The sequence below is a fragment of the Procambarus clarkii genome, chromosome 15, assembly GCF_040958095.1.
Source record: "Procambarus clarkii isolate CNS0578487 chromosome 15, FALCON_Pclarkii_2.0, whole genome shotgun sequence".
NCBI lineage: Eukaryota > Metazoa > Arthropoda > Malacostraca > Decapoda > Cambaridae > Procambarus > Procambarus clarkii.
This window is the reverse complement of record NC_091164.1, coordinates 6,812,287-6,830,409: the sequence shown is the minus strand read 5'-3', so window position 1 is coordinate 6,830,409 and position 18,123 is coordinate 6,812,287. Positions and strand designations below refer to the sequence as shown.

The 18,123-nt window shown below is 45.6% G+C and overlaps 1 protein-coding gene across 1 annotated transcript in view; it reads right to left on the bottom strand.

Moving 5' to 3' along the window:
• Positions 1–18,123, bottom strand: part of LOC123759099 (maltase-glucoamylase) — a 289,988-nt gene that overhangs the window by 170,624 nt on the left and 101,241 nt on the right. The gene's annotated exons all lie outside the window — the stretch shown is intronic.

The window sequence follows — 18,123 nt, the reverse complement described above, 5'->3', positions numbered from 1 at the left end:
GAGAAGTGAAACTGAGGGAGGCACATGGTTCGGGGGGAGAGAGGGAGACTATCCCAGGCACCGCCGGGAATTTGTCAGGGTTCTTGCTGGCGATGATCCGGTTGCATTAGAGGGCCGGTCGTCGTCTGGTATTGCGGTTACCCTTGAAGTCCTCTAGAGTGTCGACGTAGAGACCATAGCAGGGGCGTTTTTTGTCGTCGTTGGGTTCCTTCTCATCGGTTTCGATATAAGAGATTTCAAGTTTCTCGTCGTTTCTTTCTGACTTTTGGTTTTACGGCGGTGAAGGAAGTTGAGGTTGTCCCCGGGTTGATGGTCTGCCAGGACTGAAGCGCTGTTTGTCGAAGTCGTTGTTGTTGTTGTTGTTGCGACGGATGTCGTAGGTGTTGTGGTCAGTTCCCGTTGAATTGGGGTAGCTTGTGTAGGAAATTCCTACATCACATATTAAAACTCTAATGTAACAGCCATAAACTGCTGTTAATTTGCATTGATTCAAGTTGATATTAAATATATGAGTTAATCATTAGAAAGATAGCAGAGAATGGGTAAGGCCGCTACGATCAGCTTTCGTCACAAAATTTATCTAACTAATTTTACACTAAACATCCTCCCCCTCTATGAGCTGGTAACGCAATAAAACCTAATCTCAATTAATTATACATTCAATAGCAATATGAGATTACGCAAAACCCTCCTTACTCTTTCTTACTCCTCTCGATACATTTGGCCCCAGAATGTGAGGAGGAGGAGGAGGGAGGAGGAGGGGGAAGCATCCTTTAAGTGTGGTTGTTGTGAGGAAACTTGAGCCCACAGCGGGCCTCCTACAACGCAAAAATTTCCTCCTGCAAGTTATAGAACGCAGCGTGACACTTACAACAAGGAAACAGTCAATATATGTTGCCACAACTGGCAGAATATAGTAAATGGCAGAGTCTGTTATGTCTAATAGCTCATATTAGTTGGCCAATGATTCTGTGTCTTAGATAAATCGTTAGAGCACAGGGAAACACCACCCACAAGGGTAAGAGTCTCGAATTAATTTACATTTATGTGCTACAATTGAGGTATATCTGTTCTTGCTAGATGTTACGGTGTAACTTTTCCCCGAGTATACTGTGAGCACACCAGACGTCAGTTGAGCTGTACCGTCCCACGACCAATGGTCGCCATTTATACACGTCCAGGACGGACCACATGTGGCACACCAAGTCCGATGCTGGAGGATGAGCTCTCACACTACAAACCAGCAGATGCTATAGAATTCATAGTTAACCCATTGTAGCAGTACTACTATTTGATTACAGTTCAGTAGATACATCAAACATTCCTTATGGTGATAGAGATTAAAATATAAAACCCGCCAAAAATGTGTGAAGGGACGTTTACTCGTGATAAGTAATAAATACAATTAAATACAATCTCTTGAATTAATAATCAAATCAATCACTGGTAGATTTCCCGACAGCTTGTGGGATCTCGAGGAGTAGGAGTAGGGAGCCGGTCGGCCGAGCGGACAGCACACTGGACTTATGATCCTGTGGTCCCGGGTTCGATCCCGGGCGCCGGCGAGAAACAATGGGCAGAGTTTCTTTCACCCTATGTCCCTGTTACCTAGCAGTAAAATAGGTACCTGGGTGTTAGTCAGCTGTCACGGGCTGCTTCCTGGGGGTGGAGGCCTGGTTGAGGACCGGGCCGCGGGGACACTAAAGCCCCGAAATCATCTCAAGATAACCTCAAGAAGAAGGTCCGCTGGTACTGACATCTTGGGGAGCCCGGTTGCAGAGAGCAGCCTGTTGAGTCCCTTCGCATAGTTGCAGATATCTTCTCCTATCAGTTGTTCCACAAAGGCAAGTACAGGGACCAGAGTGGTGGTGGCCGGGGCTGCTGATTGGCTAGGTGTTGGGCTGGGCCATGATCGCCTGTTTGCTGGGACCCCCCAATGGTGTGAGGCAGTTTCTTTTCTTGCAGGGATATTCCTGCGTGAGCCCTAAGCCTCTGGCTGGCCCGGTGCGGAAGTCGTCGTAGCAGCTGGGATTGGTAGTGTTGGGAACGTTGCGGCCTGGATGTTAAAGCTTGCAGGCTGATTGGTGATTGGCCTGGTGGGTGCCGACTTCTGAATTTCTTCTGTCCTTATGGTACAGTCGTCCTCACCGCCGTTGCTTTTGGAAACGGCGGTGTGGGACCCTTCACAGTTGATGCACAATATTTACTTCTCATCCTCCCATCTTCCCTTGACCCTCTCGGTTCGCCCTCCCTGTTTGCCTCATGTCTCTCATGACCACTCGTTCTCATCCCCCTATTTCCCGCTCAATCAAGAAGCCCAGAAAGGACTGTGTGTGTGTGTGTCTCAGATTGCTGTTCTCTTCTCAGAATACGGAAGTTTTTTGTTTATTAATATATTAGGTACATCTGCATTTGTGCCGCTACTGTAGACTATATGAAGCGGAGTAGTGTGCCAAAAAAAACGGGATTTTTTTTATTAATACATTAGGTACATCTGCATTAGTGCAGCTACCCTAGACTATATGAAGGGCAGTACAGTGTGTCAAAAAAGCTAACTAGGTGATGCTAAAAAATCCCCATCACACAGGATGGTTAGTCATACAGAGGCATGTGACGGGCAGTCTGCACTGGCAGACTCCGGATGCATTTTGAGAATATCAACAACACAAAAGTGAATAAGGTAGCAGTGGTAATAAAAGTCCCCATCTCGCAGGATGTTTAGTCATACAGGGCCATATGTTTAGTAGCCTGCACTGGCAAATTTTGGGTACACTGTGAGGATATCTTCAAGAATACGAGAGTGAATAAAATAATTGCAAAGCTCCAGGTACCTCATGCCAACTGGTCTGAAAGGTCTAATAACTGGGCATTCGGTGGTGTAGTGTGGGAGATCGTGCCGCAGTTCCTGCTCACAGAGTTTGCAACTGGTGTGCTCAGGATTGCGAGATCCGTCACCTGCAGCCACCTGCCACAGGTAACGGTAACCCAACCTGATCCTTGCAACCACTGTGTCGTACACTCTAGTGGACCTTTTGTGCTGCCCATAGATATAGGTTTCAGATCTGAACAAATCATAGCTTTTTATACTAGTACTTTCAGGTCGTTGGGCATCTGTAATTTCTTTCCTATCAGACCTGAGTGTTTGGACAAATACAGTTTTGACAGCAGAGATGGGAATACCTAAATCTAATTCAACTTCATCCTTGTTACACGCTAATTTGGCTGTAATGTCTGTCTCATTAAAGTGGGATTTTTTTTTTTTTTTTTAATAACATATTAGGTACATCTGCATTAGTGCAGCTACCCTAGACTATATGATGGTCGGGCAGCCACTGTAAAACTCCACGTTTCTCACTTGCCATATTTTACTTTTGACTCCACGAAAATGGCCTATAAGGCTGCAACCCGTTCTCGCAAATTCGTAAAGTCAATATTGACTTATTAACTACGTGCATAGGTGACATACTAAACATAATAGATACCCTTTAAAAGCTTCATAGAAAACACCGACCTTACCTAACCTTGTTAGTATCTTAAGATAAGCATCTTATTGCTTCGTAATTACAATTATTACTTAACCTATACCTATAATAGGTTAAGTAACAGTTGTAATTACGAAGCTATAAGATGCTTATCTTAAGATACTAACAAGGTTAGGTAAGGTCGGTGTTTTCTATGAAGCTTTTAAAGGGTATCTATTATGTTTAGTATGTCACCTATGCACGTAGTTAATAAGTCAATATTGACTTTACGAATTTGCGAGAACGGGTTGAAGGCTGGGTGGCCAATCTTTTCAAGTGTGCGTGCCAAATTCGCCAAATCTTTTATACAACTTTCTCCCGGGCGCCAACCGAAATTTTGGGGAACATATTATTTTCTCTTAAGTATTGGGAAAAGCTTACACATAATACAAAAATCATACTGGCAGCAGTAAAATCGAAGAATATTCAATGAGTGATTATTGCAAATTATACACGATTGAATGAATGTAAAATTTAGAGACGGAATTTTGACTTAAAGGTCGTTTTATCCTGTTGATAGCGCAGATATTTTGTTTATTAGCCTTTTAGTACAATTCTTGCCGCCATATACACTCGCACAATGTAAAGGAACAGTTTTTAACATTAGCAAAAGGGAACAATAATTCCTATTATCAGGTCAATCATCCAAAGTTTTCAGGTTTCCCAATATAATGCAGCGTCCAACCTCAAAATCGTTTTATTTAGCTAAAACACAATAAAATCAAATAAAGTAAAACATTTTCTTTTATTAATACTTAATCATTGATGAGTAATATGTAACAATTACGCAACTCTGAAACTCTTATCGTAATCACACTCTGCATACAACTGCCAAAGTTTTTTGAAAATCAGTTCATGGGAAGACACAGCAAAAATAAATACAACTATAAGCTTACTTATAATGGTGGTAAAGGAGTCGGGCGACGTCTGGCCGCCCGGAGAACGACTCGACAACTGAATGGAGCACAATGAGATCTTGAGATCTTGAGATCTTGAGATGATTTCGGGGCTTTAGTGTCCCCGCGGCCCGGTCCTCGACCAAGCCTCCACCCCCAGGAAGCAGCCCGTGACAGCTGACTAACACCCAGGTACCTATTTTACTGCTAGGTAACAGGGGCATTGGGTGAAAGAAACTTTGCCCAATGTTTCTCGCCGGCGCCTGGGATCGAACCCAGGACCACAGGATCACAAGTCCAGCGTGCTGTCCGCTCGGCCGACCGGCTCCCCGTACACAACGTGTGCGTCAGGATATAGAGGAGACAGATGACTTGGAAATAGGACGTTTGCTGCATTTCCTTATTACTTATTATTACTAAAACAGTTGTCAGTGTTTCTTTATTGTATCTTATTTTATACTGCTCTACTTATTAAAATTGTATTTTATTATCTTAAAATATGCAACCTTTGAGCTGTATATTTATTTAATTATTGTCTAAGGAGAGATTTGGCTCTTGCATGCCAGAAAAATTAGTAGTTTGCGTGCCAAGGGCTGCCCAACCCTGGCCTCGGGGCTGTTTATATTTTTTATATAATTATCAAAGCATTTAGCTTTGGGCTACCCAGTCCAATGACCCAGACCATCACCCCTGCAAATTTGGGCGAGGCAACCCCCACACATCTGGCCTCCACCTCTAGACAGACAGACAGACACATTCTCTTATGTAGATAATAATTTTTACGAGTACTTCACTCTTGCCCCCAGAAGGAAGAAATGTTTCCATATTTTGGCCCCTTATCGTGTAGAATCTTATGAAATCTGGCTCGCAATTGCAAGCGAGTTTGACAACCTTGACAACCTTGAAAGTTTAATTTTTTATGTCACTAGAGAGCAGTAGTAGTTATTGAGGAAGACTCAAGTGGGTGTGGTCCAGCCCATCATCAACACTTCAGGTCACTGACTTGATCAAATCTACTCAACTCTGTATTTGTTCAGACTACTTGACAATACACGAAGCTATGACTTGAAACATGCATCGTTCACATTCAGCCTATCTTGTAAACACAGCCCGTCCTCAACACAGCCCGTCCTCAACACAGCCCGTCCTCAACACAGCCGGTCATCATTAACAAAGACCAAATGTTCGTTAATCCAACTGCCAAACCCCCTGTTTGGCCCGTTTAAAAATCCCGTTTACCCAGAACTGATGTTCGAGCATTTCTCGAGCCGTGCTTCCCTGATGACCTCTGCTCGAATTGCAACTCGAAATGCTTCACCCACTTACTACAAATATAAATAATTACCAACAGAACCTAAACGCCTAACCTACGCCTAACTATACATAGAACTTTAATATTAAATATTTGTTTGTTTTAGTGACTAAACTGATTGTTAACGCACAATTCGTAAAAATGGATGAATGCGACTTTAGTGAACGACCTCTATTTTAACGAGCCTGGCCTGAGAACAGCTTGCAATAAACAAGATTTGGCTTCTGTTCATGAGGACAGTTTATTCACTTTCGCGAACAGAGTGGTAGACGGTTAGAACAAGTTAGGTGAGGTGGTGGAGGCCAATACCGTCAGTAGTTTCAAAGCGTTATATGACAAAGTGTGCTGGGAAGACGGGACACCACGAGCGTAGCTCTCTTCCTGTAACATCACTTAGGTAATTATACTTAGGTAATTACGGGATGAAATCTACATAACTCAGTATTTGTACAGGCCACTTGACCACGTTCGAAACCGTGACTTGAAACACGCATCATTTACCTCCAGCCTTTGTTGTCAAAATTCCCTAAACCAGCGTAACCATAACAACTAACATAATCTAACATAGACCTAACTGTGCAGAAACTCGCAATAAACAATAGTAATTTTTATATTCAAAATAAAACCAGTTTTTATTATTTTGTACAAAGGATTCGTCCTGTCAGTCGTCCTCTGTGGTACATGTCAAATGCTTGCCTAATAAAATTTACAAAAGTCAGAATTGGAATAATTGGTTGGACTGACTAATGGGCTAATGGGTGTCCTGACGGGTGGGCTGACGGGTGGGCTGACGCGTGGGCTGACGGAAACATATATATGCATATAATTCTCTCAGGTTCGCTGTCTGCCGTATTGTGGGAATTTTGTTAATTACATACGTACAAATATTTGCAAATAAAGTTATTGAACTGAATTCAGTTAGAGGCAAACTTGGGACCATCGTCTGTCAGTTACCGTGAGCGCTTCCACTCAAAATGTTGAGTTTTGTCTGCATTGTGAATTTTTTGTTGTTTTGATACTTTAGTGCAAGCTTTTGTTTGGTGAAGTTTTTCTTATATGATCTTCGCTTTTGTCATGTCGGCATTAACTGAAAGTTGTCATTTACTTTTAAAACTATTGTGTAATTTTAGGATGTGACCTGACTTCTCTTCCAACACCCATTGTCAAGCCTGGCTCATTAAGCCATCCTCAAGTCACTTCCTTCAACCCATCATCAAGATACATTATGCAATCCATTCATGAGTCACACTATTCAAACTATGCACAAGCCACACTCATCAACCCATTTCTAAGCCAAACCCGCAAACCCATCGTCAAGTAAGTAAGTAATTATCAAAAGAAGGCACCAAATTGGGAAGGCTATGTAGCACCATCAAATGTGTGGAATAATCAGAGGGCGCTAAATATCACCAAGGATGCCAATACGAGAACTGAAACGCCTAAGGCGAATGATATCAAAAGTATCCGATTCACCAAGAATTCTATCGAGGCACAAGTGACTGCGAGGGACGGTTGGAAAGCAAGACACACGCTCGTCCTGGAAGTCAGGACATTCAACAAGGATATGCACGACTGTAAGAGGGACAATGCAATTAGGAGGGGCAATTAGGACAATGCAATGCAATTCAGTAAGAGGGGCAAGGATGGAACAATGCGAGGAGAAATATTGGTAACGTGAACGGAGAGAGAACCTTGCAAGCGAGACAATCGTACAGAAAGGCGAAGGTGGGGAAAGGAACAGGGGCCCACAGAAGGGGTAATGGTCAAAGTACGACATAAGCGAGCGTGAGGGTGTTGTAGGGACCGTGCAAAGTAGCAAAGAAAGTTGCAATCGCGGCAATCCTGTAGAGAGAAGATGCCGGTTTCAACACACAGACTCTGGGTAGGTGTCGAACAAAAGGCACCAGATTTGAGGCGTAGCCCAGTATAGTGAAGAACATTAAGACAACGAAGAGTTGAGGTAGAGGCAGACGAGTAGACAGGGCAGCCATAATCGAGTTTAGACAGCACGAGAGAGGAATGCAAAGAGAGGAGCATGCATTTATCATGCTACCCAGGAAGAATGGAACAAGACCTAAAGAAAGTTAGCATTCAGCATCATGAGACCATTCAGTAAGAGAATTGGGGCGACCAAGACAAACGAGTGTCGAAGAATAACTCCAGAAGTTTAGCAGAATCCTTAAACAAAAGAGGATTACCAAAACGTCAAAGGGATCGATGAATGACCTGCTTCCAGGTAAAGGCCATAGCACAAGTCTTAGTTGTAGAGAACTTGAAGCCATGATTGGTGGTTTAGTACGACACAGCATCCATCGCAAGTTGAAGCCGCCGTTGGAGTGAAGGCGAGTCATCACCTTGACAGTAAAGGGTAAGATCATCAACATAGAGAGCTGAGAAAATGCCAGAGGAAGGGAGGAAAGAAGACCATTGAGGGCAATCAGGAAACAGAGTAGTCTCAGAACACTACCTTTGGGGGCACATCTTCGTATTGCCGAAAAGAGGCAGATAGAGTTTTAACAAGCCTCACTCTAAGGAAACTACCAGAGAGGAAGCTCTGGAGGAAGAGAGGGAGACTACCACGAAGGCCAAAAGAACGTAGTTGGAACAGAATATGGTATCTCCAGGTGGTGTCATACGCCTTTTTCAGATCAAAAAAGAACAGCAACCACAGACAAAGGCTTTGCTGCATTTGTCTTCACAGCAAAGGTAGTACGAATATAGACCGAGTTTACGAGGACATCAGTCGCGCTGTGACACTTGCAAGAGCCAAACTGAGAAGGGAAGAGGAGGTGATAGCGTTCCAAGAACCATATCAGATGCACATTGACCATATGTTCAAAGGGTTTGCAGACGCAACTCGTGAAGGCAATCGGGCAGAGGTCCTTAGGAGATGACCCTTGAGAACCCGGTTTCTGAATAGGAAGAACAATCACCTCAAGCCAGTCTTGAGGGACTGATAACGACTCCCAGACATATTATAAACATTCAGTAAATACTGAAACGTGCATGGAGGGAGATGGCGAAGCATTTCATATTGAATATAATCTGAGCCTGTCGTCATAGAGCCGCAGAAGACCTGGGCAGACTAGAGTTCTGAAACATAGAAAGGATCGTTATAGGGAAGCTGAAGATGAGAGCGAAAATCTAAGGGACAAGATTCAAGAAGAAGAAGGAGTTAGGAAAGGAGGAGGAAGATGAGAACCGGAGCTAATAGTCGAAAAGTGCAAACCCAGCTCAGTCGCGACCGACACCGGATCCGCCTCAAGAGAACCATGGAGGTGAAAGACTGACGAGACATCTAGAGTCCTGATACCCACTATCCCCTCTTGTGGATTTTCTTCCAGATCAGGGGCAAAGGAGTGTCAGTAGTAATGGTGGAAACGAAAGATTTCCAACTCTCACACTTAGCCGTATGGAACAACACTCGCACTCGCCTTCTGAAACAAAATAAAAGAACCGGGTGTCTGTCGGCGACGGTGTTCCTTCCAGGCTGCACACCTTACAGTAGCCAGCCCGAGCACAGTCTGCATTCCAGTGGGGGCCTGGTAGCCTGGTGGATAGTGGGCAGGACTCGTAATTCTGTGGCGCGGGTTCGATTCCCGCACCTGGCAGAAACAAATGGGTAAAGTTTCTTTCACCCTGAATGCCCCTGTTACCTAGCAGTAAATAGGTACCTGGGAGTTAGTCAGCTGTCACGGGCTGCTTCCTGGGGTGTGTGGTGTGAGAAAAAAATAGTTAGCAAACAGTTGATTGACAGTTGAGAGGCGGGCCGAAAGAGCAAAGCTCAACCCCCGCAAACACAACTAGGTGAATACCAGGGAACGCTATTCCGTGCGCCCCAGGAAGCAGAGCGAGGAACAAAGCAGAGAAGCAGCGTCAAAAACTGTCATGAAAAAGGAGAAGGGCTCGAGGCAGAGGCAGATCAGAGAGGTCGGAAAGAGTAGTACATAAGGTGAAGAGCCTTGGCAAACTGCCATCTAGGGAAAGAGAGGAGAGAGAGAGTAAAAAAAAAAGAATGTGACAAGCATGGGGAAATAGTGTAATGACCATTGGTCACTTTCATTCACAGAGTTCGTGGAAGTTGGCATTAAAACCTCGAATATTCCATTGAAGAACAGACATAGACAAAAGAGAGAGAACAGAAACAGAGATAACAAGGAAGAAACAAAGGTAAAAAAGAACACAGTAGACTAAGTAAGGTTAGGATCAGTTAAATCAGGGTGACGGGGCATAGGCAAAGCTAGCAAAGACAATGGAGTCAAGGGAGTGAGAGGACGGACCAGAGGTGGACTGACAGAGTCCGGAGTAGGAGGAGGCATTGGAGAGAGGTGGTCAAGGGAATCGAGGGGTAGGAAGGACAGAAACAGGAGAGTGCACCGGATCAAGGGCAGCATCCAAGAAAGAATCAAGGACCAAGGGAACCTCCATAGCAGGGACAGACGACTCGACTCTCCACTGAAATGGGAGTTGAAGCAGGGATAGTGTCGGAGTTGGAAGGTGAGGAATATATATTGAAGCCTTCTTACCAACAGGGGAGGAAGGAGAAGAGCCAGGCTTACGTTTCTGACGTAGAGAGACAGGCATACCATCAGCAATGTACTGGGCGAATGCCTCTACAGTCTCAACAGAAGGAGAATGGGAACGATCAACATAAAGAATGCTGGGAGGAAGATGGACAATGGCCCTGACAGACAGGTGGTGTGGAGGGCCAAAAGACTGAGGGGAGGGCTGAGGATTTGGGCGAGAAGGGAAAGAGGGTACAGGAGACAAGGAAGACTGGAAAGGAAGGAAGGAAACTCTTGATGGAGAACCAGGAGGAAGACCCTGAGGCCCAGAACGCAAAGGAGCAGGTGGGGAGGGGTCGGCGTCCAAGGCCTGGCAATGGTTGCGAAACTGAGAAAGCAGGAGAGAGCGAGAAGTGGAACGTAACAGACGGCGGGGCGTCACCACAATTGATGCAGTGAGCTTGGGAAGAAGGGCATTCTGTCTTAGAATAACCCGAGTCTCCACACTAAGGGCATAGAGACTGAAGGTGCACTGTCACTTGTGCACCTGAAGGGACAATGTTGAAATCTCGAACACCTGCTGCAGATGCGAGGAGAGGGGGATGTATTCCTGAACTGAGCACCTGGCACCAGCAAGAATGACGGAAGATGGAAGGGACCTACTATCAAAAGTGACCTTCACAACGCAAAGAGACTGACGACGACGCCCACGAGGGGGTCGAATGAACGAATCTATCTAGAGGATAGAATTACCTTGGGCCTCAATGATATATTTAATATTCTTGTGGCAGTTTTCCAGTTCCCTGTCACGAGTCGCAACATGGTGCGGGAGAAGAACTGTGCCAGTGCTGGCATTTAACCAGGCACTTTTGGAGATCTGAAGAGGGGTCTCTCCAACGAAGGACAATGAAGTGGCGGGCAGCCACTTCCTGAGAAGGGGCTACAACAACACATGTACTAGTATGGGTGGGAGTAAAAGTGATCATCACGACGAGAATGGTCAACATGAACGAGATCAAAATACTTTGTCTACGTAGCAGGACCAAACAAAGCCTGGAAGGTATTAGATTGCGATGGAATCGTGTGCATGCGATTGTGGAGGTGACGGCGCCGAGCACCCCCTGTATGAGAGGAGGTAAACCGTGCACTTGTCATAACGAGAGACGGAGTCACGCAGGGTGATAAGGCGGTCACCCCCAGAGGTTTGGGGCCCAACCCCGCCACAGAGGTGGGAGGGAAGCAGAGAGTCAGTTGGGAGAGTCAGCGAAGCAGCTTGGTCAGGGCTCAATGTAGCAAGGGCTACAGAGCCCGGCCTTCCAGCACAGTCTGATTCGGCGGGAGGGGGGGGGGGAAGGGGGCCTGGTTGCTCATCCCATGAGTCTGAGAAGTTAAATGAGGGTCAGAGAATGGCATAAAAACGAATAGGTAAAATTTTCATCCACAAATATGAATGGAGCCTCCATACCCACCATGGAGCCTCCATACCCATCATGGAGCCTCCATACCCACCATGGAGCCACAATTAGAGGATGGGACACCCGACAAGACCCCCAGTGGCCCTCCAGGGAGGCATCGTGAGTATATACCTCGCAATCGTCACTTTAAGAGCCGTCAGTCCGTCGAGATTGGGCTCAGCGACAAAGGCGAGGAAAGAATATTAAAGAACGGTAAAAGGGAAGGGAGGAAGGGAACAATCAGAAAGGAGAAGTCAGAAAATGAAACATGAGGAGGAGGAAAAAGCAATCAGCGAAATTTGTGAAGACAGCATCAGGAGCATAAGGCTTCAAAAGAACAGGACATGCTGTCCCATGGAGCATCACGCTCCGACAGCCGCCCACAAAGCCCCGTCACGACGACAACGAGCTAGAAAGGGAGGGGAAACCCATCGTCAAGTGAGACTTACCAACCCATCCCTAAGCCCCACTCGTCAACCCATCGTCAAGTGAGACTTACCAACCCATCCCTAAGCCCCACTCGTCAACCCATCGTCAAGTGAGACTTACCAACCCATCCCTAAGCCCCACTCGTCAACCCATCGTCAAGTGAGACTTACCAACGCATCCCTAAGCCCCACTCGTCAACCCATCGTCAAGCCTAGCGAGCAGGCAATCATAGCCCATGGTAGATGTTACAGTTCTGTCACAAATGTTTCCATATTAAATGTGCATGTGAACCATTTTGAGAAGTGCGCTTCAAACTTATGGAGTGAGCGAAGCCGTTTTCAATAAAGGATTAAATCTTCGAACGTTTTCAATTGAATGTCATGCATTTCTCCACCAAACTCTGAGCGACAGGTGATGGATGAAATTATGTCTGGCAACTGTTCAATTGATTAACGATAAGTTTGCCAATGCTCGCAAGGACGGGTTGAGGGGGTTTCAGTGGAGGCGAGTCTCATCACCTCTGAGTGTTTCGAACCCTTGGGATTCATTCTTGATCCAAGTCCGGAATCAAATTTTCCTTCAGCATTGTTGCCAAAAATTGCGAGAAGGGATTTATATAATTGGAAGATATTGGTGATGTATTTCTCATCACTGTTTTTGGCAGAATATCAATACATGGTGTATACGGGTACTGAGGCATCAATACAGGGTGTATACGAGTACTGAGGTATCAATACAGGGTGTATACGAGTACTGAGGCATCAATACAGGGTGTATACGAGTACTGAGGTATCAATACAGGGTGTATACGGATACTAAGGTATCAATACATGGTGTATACGGATACTAAGGTATCAATACAGGGTGTATACGAGTACTGAGGTATCAATACAGGGTGTATACGAGTACTGAGGCATCAATACAGGGTGTATACGAGTACTGAGGTATCAATACATGGGCTATACGGGTACTGCGGTATCAATACATGATGTATACGGGTACTGAGGCATCAATACAGGGTGTATACGGGAACTGAGGCATCAATACAGGGTGTATACGAGTACTGAGGTATCAATACAGGGTGTATACGAGTACTGAGGTATCAATACAGGGTATATACGGATACTGATGTATCAATACAGGGTGTATACGAGTACTGAGGTATCAATACAGGGTGTATACGAGTACTGAGGCATCAATACAGGGTGTATACGGGTACTGAGGCATCAATACAGGGTGTATACGGGTACTGAGGTATCAATACAGGGGCAATACGGGTACTGCGGTATCAATACATGATGTATACGGGTACTGAGGCATCAATACAGGGTGTATACGGGTACTGAGGTATCAATACAGGGTGTATACGGGTACTGAGGTATCAATACATGGGCTATACGGGTACTGAGGTATCAATACAGGGACTATACGGGTACTGAGGTATCAATACATGGTGTATACGGGTACTGAGGTATCAATACATGGTGTATACGGGTACTGAGGTATCAATACATGGGCTATACGGGTACTGAGGTATCAATACAGGGGCTATACGGGTACTGAGGCATCAATACAGGTTGTATACGGGTACTGAGGTATCAATACATGGTGTATACGGGTACTGAGGCATCAATACAGGGTGTATACGGGTACTGAGGCATCAATACAGGGTGTATACGGGTACTGAGGCATCAATACAGGGTGTATACGAGTACTGAGGTATCAATACAGGGTGTATACGAGTACTGAGGTATCAATACAGGGTATATACGGATACTGAGGTATCAATACAGGGTGTATACGAGTACTGAGGTATCAATACAGGGTGTATACGGGTACTGAGGCATCAATACAGGGTGTATACGGGTACTGAGGTATCAATACAGGGGCTATACGGGTACTGAGGTATCAATACATGATGTATACGGGTACTGAGGCATCAATACAGGGTGTATACGAGTACTGATGTATCAATACAGGGTGTATACGGGTACTGAGGTATCAATACATGGGCTATACGGGTACTGAGGTATCAATACAGGGGCTATACGGGTACTGAGGTATCAATACAGGGGCTATACGGGTACTGAGGCATCAATACAGGGTGTATACGGGTACTGAGGTATCAATACATGGGCTATACGGGTACTGAGGTATCAATACAGGGTGTATACGGGTACTGAGGTATCAATACAGGGTGTATACGGGTACTGAGGTATCAATACATTGTGTATACGGGTACTGAGGTATCAATACAGGGGCTATACGGGTACTGAGGTATCAATACAGGGTGTATACGGGTACTGAGGCATCAATACAGGGTGTATACGGGTACTGAGGCATCAATACAGGGTGTATACGGGTACTGAGGCATCAATACAGGGTGTATACGAGTACTGAGGTATCAATACAGGGTGTATACGAGTACTGAGGTATCAATACAGGGTATATACGGATACTGAGGTATCAATACAGGGTGTATACGAGTACTGAGGTATCAATACAGGGTGTATACGGGTACTGAGGCATCAATACAGGGTGTATACGGGTACTGAGGTATCAATACAGGGGCTATACGGATACTGAGGTATCAATACATGATGTATACGGGTACTGAGGCATCAATACAGGGTGTATACGAGTACTGATGTATCAATACAGGGTGTATACGGGTACTGAGGTATCAATACATGGGCTATACGGGTACTGAGGTATCAATACAGGGGCTATACGGGTACTGAGATATCAATACAGGGGCTATACGGGTACTGAGGTATCAAAACAGGGGCTATACGGGTACTGAGGTATCAATACAGGTGGTATACAGGTACTGAGGTATCAATACAGGGGCTATACGGGTACTGAGGTATCAATACAGGGGCTATACGGATACTGAGGTATCAATACAGGGGCTATACGGGTACTGAGGTATCAATACAGGGGAATACAGGTACTGAGGTATCAATACAGTGTTCACTGGCACCGAGATATCAGTACGGTATGAGTACTGATATATCAATATGGAGTGTGTACTGGTATTGAGGTATCAATATGGTGTATACTGGTACCGAAGTATCGGATTAGGATAAGATAACTTAGTCCAAGATAGGCTATCTGACAGTAAAGCAAGAACAAAACAATGTCGGTTAGAATAGGATAAGTTAGGAAAAGAAAAGTTAGGTTAAAACTATAAATTTAGGACAAAATAGGATAAGTAAGATTAGAAACAGGACAATCTATGGAAGAATAGTACAAGTTAAGCTAGGTTAGGTTAGGTTAGGTTAGGTTAGGTCAGCTACATAATTAGAAAAAGAAGGCGTCAAGCGTGGATGATTGTAGCAGCATCTGTGTCGCTGGATATTCAAAAGGGGCTAAATATCATATTCAAGATGCCAATGCAAGAACAAAAGAATATACAATGAGCGACATCACAGGCATCACTAAGGTGACAAATGATCCTCCGAGGGACATTAGGAAGGCAATACATACGATCATTCCTAAAAATTGGGACAATCTACAAGGAGATGGACGACTGAAAGTGGGACAATGCAGCACAAAGGACCCACCAAGGGCACAAAGAACACACCAAGGGCACAAAGAACACACCAAGGGCACAAAGGACCCACCAAGGGCTCAAAGGACCCACCAAGGGCACAAAGGACCCACCAAGGGCTCAAAGGACCCACCAAGGGCACAAAGGACACACCAAGGGCTCAAAGGACCCACCAAGGGCACAAAGGACACACCAAGGGCACAAAGGACACACCAAGGGCACAAAGGACCCACCAAGGGCACAAAGGACCCACCAAGGGCACAAAGGACACACCAAGGGCACAAAGGACCCACCAAGGGCACAAAGGACACACCAAGGGCACAAAGGACCCACCAAGGGCACAAAGGACACACCAAGGGCACAAAGGACACACCAAGGGCACAAAGGACCCACCAAGGGCACAAAGGACCCACCAAGGGCACAAAGGACACACCAAGGGCACAAAGGACCCACCAAGGGCACAAAGGACACACCAAGGGCACAAAGGACCCACCAAGGGCACAAAGGACACACCAAGGGCACAAAGGACACACCAAGGGCACAAAGGACCCACCAAGGGCTCAAAGGACCCACCAAGGGCACAAAGGACACACCAAGGGCTCAAAGGACCCACCAAGGGCACAAAGGACCCACCAAGGGCACAAAGGACCCACCAAGGGCACAAAGGACCCACCAAGGGCTCAAAAGACACACCAAGGGCACAAAGGACCCACCAAGGGCACAAAGGACACACCAAGGGCACAAAAGACCCACCAAGGGCACAAAGGACACACCAAGGGCACAAAGGACACACCAAGGGCTCAAAGGACCCACCAAGGGCACAAAGGACCCACCAAGGGCACAAAGGACACACCAAGGGCACAAAGGACACACCAAGGGCACAAAGGACACACCAAGGGCACAAAGGACCCACCAAGGGCACAAAGGACACACCAAGGGCACAAATTGGGAACAACACGACAGGGAAACGTTGCCAATGAGAACCGAAAGAGAATCTTGAAATCAAGTTATCCTCGCCGGATGAGGAAAGTGGTGGGAGGAAACGGGTCCCTGCTGAGGAAGGGACCCGTGGTCAAAGCGCGACAAACGTGGGATTGGGGATGTTGCTGGAACAGTGCGAGGTGGTCAAGGCACTAACAATCACGTCGATCATCTAGAAACAAGACGCCGGTTTCGAGATCTGGATGGAGGACGAATGAGAGGCACCAGAGCCGAAGCGTAACCCTGTATAACCCTGCACATAACCCTGCGCAGAGCATCAAAACCATGAAGGATTGAGGGAGAGGCGGAGGAGTCGCTAGCCATAATCGAGTTCAGACGGTCAAGAGATGGAACTGTGTCTATCAGCTCCCTAGCTATCTGTAAAAAGACTAAGTAAGCTATCAGCTTACTTAAATTCTTGTATTGGACAAGACTAATTAAGGAGAGGGCCTCAGATCATTCAACTCTGAGGAAAGTGACATAAGGTGACCAAAACAGCCGATTGTCAAATATCAGCCTCAAGAGTTCGGCAGCATCACTATACACAACGGGAGTGCCACAGAGTGAGTGGGACACGACGACACGTCCCGGGGTACAAGTCACAGCACAAGTCATAGTCATAGAGAGCTTGAAGCTATGACTGGTGGCTCAGGACAAGATATGAGCTCCAGAGAGATCATCGATAAAGAGCTAAGGGGCGGGGACGGAAGATAGGGGCACCGTTATGGGTAACCAGAAAGAAAGAAGTGCTCAGAGCACTATTTTGGGGAACAATTCATATTGTCAAAAAAAGAGTTTGAGAAAGCAGCACTAGCTCTCACTTGAAACGAACATCGAGAGAGGAATCTTGCAAGAACAAGTGGAAGATTGCTACAAAGACCAAAGAAATTCATTTCCGCTAAAATATTATATCCCTATGTTGTACCCTAAGCCTTCTCCAAGCCAAAAACAACTGCAACAACGGAGGATTATGCAACAAAATCAGTATGAATATGGACCCCCAGATTCACTAAAACATCCATCGTGTTGTGACTCTTGCAAAAACCAAATTGGGAGAGTGAGAGGTAGTTATGATGTTCCTGAAACCACACGAGACGTACATTAATCTTACCTTCAGAGAGTTTGCAGATACAACTTGTCCGAGCAATAGAATGAAAATCCTTAGGGGAAGTTCCTCGAAAATAGATTTTCTAATGGAAAGAACAACCGAAGGCAGCCTTCCTAATGCCTTCCCTCTCTAATGGGAATGCAGTCTTCGGGGACCCAAATACGATTAAAGATGTGTAGCAAATACTGCAAGGAGAACAAAGGGAGATGGTGGACCATTTTATAGTGAATAAGGTTCAAGCCCAGTCACTGTAGAACTACAGAGGGACAAGGCAGACTGGCGTGAGACAGGGCAAAAAAGGGTGAAAAGATCATTACATTAGAGGCAGAAGCGAGTGTAAAAGCCCAAAGGGCGAGATTCAAAA